Source organism: Cebus imitator, unplaced genomic scaffold (assembly GCF_001604975.1).
Source record: "Cebus imitator isolate Cc_AM_T3 unplaced genomic scaffold, Cebus_imitator-1.0 Scaffold106, whole genome shotgun sequence".
Lineage (NCBI taxonomy): Eukaryota > Metazoa > Chordata > Mammalia > Primates > Cebidae > Cebus > Cebus imitator.
In genome coordinates this window covers 5,334,773-5,335,632 of record NW_016107421.1, presented here as the reverse complement: position 1 = coordinate 5,335,632, position 860 = coordinate 5,334,773, and the positions used below count along the sequence as shown (strand labels likewise).

At 53.4% G+C, this 860-nt stretch overlaps 1 protein-coding gene across 1 annotated transcript in view; it reads left to right on the top strand.

Moving 5' to 3' along the window:
• Window positions 1-485: 485 nt before the first annotated feature.
• PER2 (period circadian regulator 2) overlaps window positions 486-860 on the top strand; it is a 47,016-nt gene continuing 46,641 nt past the window's right edge. Inside the window, exon 1 of the mRNA XM_037741775.1 lies at window positions 486-503. The gene's annotated coding sequence lies outside the window, so the exon portion shown is untranslated. The remainder of the gene's footprint in view (window positions 504-860) is intronic.

The following is an 860-nucleotide window of genomic DNA, read 5'->3' as shown; positions in this document are numbered from 1 at the left end:
AAGAGCCCTTGGGCTGTGCAGGGCGCAGCTGGGCCTGGGTCTGCTTGGCATTTGTGTGTGTGTGTGTTAGGGAGAGGGGTGGGGAGTGTGTCGAGGCGTCAATGTCAGAGGAACAGGAGGGGCCACTTAACTGAGTGTGTGAACAGACTGCGGGCTTCCCAGGGCTTCTGTGGGAGGGGCTGCCCCATGAAAGTGGTATTTGCCCTGGTTTGCATCTGAGAAGTTGCACACACACCTTGTCAAGTCCAAGGGAAGGAGTTAGCACTCTCAGGAACTCCTGATGTGGGTTTATAACCTTTCCTTCTGTCCCATCCCTGGTCTCCAGGCGACCCAGGCGAGCTTGGGGAAAGAACAGGAGGAGTAAAGGGAGATGCTGCCGCCTCAGCTTCCTGGACAATGCCTAGGGGCTCCAGCTTTTCAGAGCCAGAGAATCTCGCCTTCCCCATGACACCCGGCATTTTCAGAGCCTGCTGCGTGGGAGTCTGCAAGCTCCTTCCTGTCTTGTAAGTCTCAGGCTTCTACCCAGACCAGGGGAAATTGTACTGTTTCTCCTGACACTTTAAATGGAAGTTTCCGGGCTTGACATGTCCCCAAACAATGCTTACTGAAACAACAAACACTCAGACAAGGTGATTCAGGGTCCCGCGCTGTCTCCCAGGACAACCTCCCACCCTTGGTTCCTGCGTCTCTATGGCTCGCACCTTAGAGGGCGTCCTTTTCTCAAGGCCCATCCTAACCGCCCTGGAAGTGCTGCCTTTCTCACGGAGCCTGTGGGGATAGCTCTGGCTCTGGTTAACTTACAGCTTGGAGAGCCCAATTTAGCATTTGATGAAGTTCCTTTTTTTTTTTTTTTTTTTTTT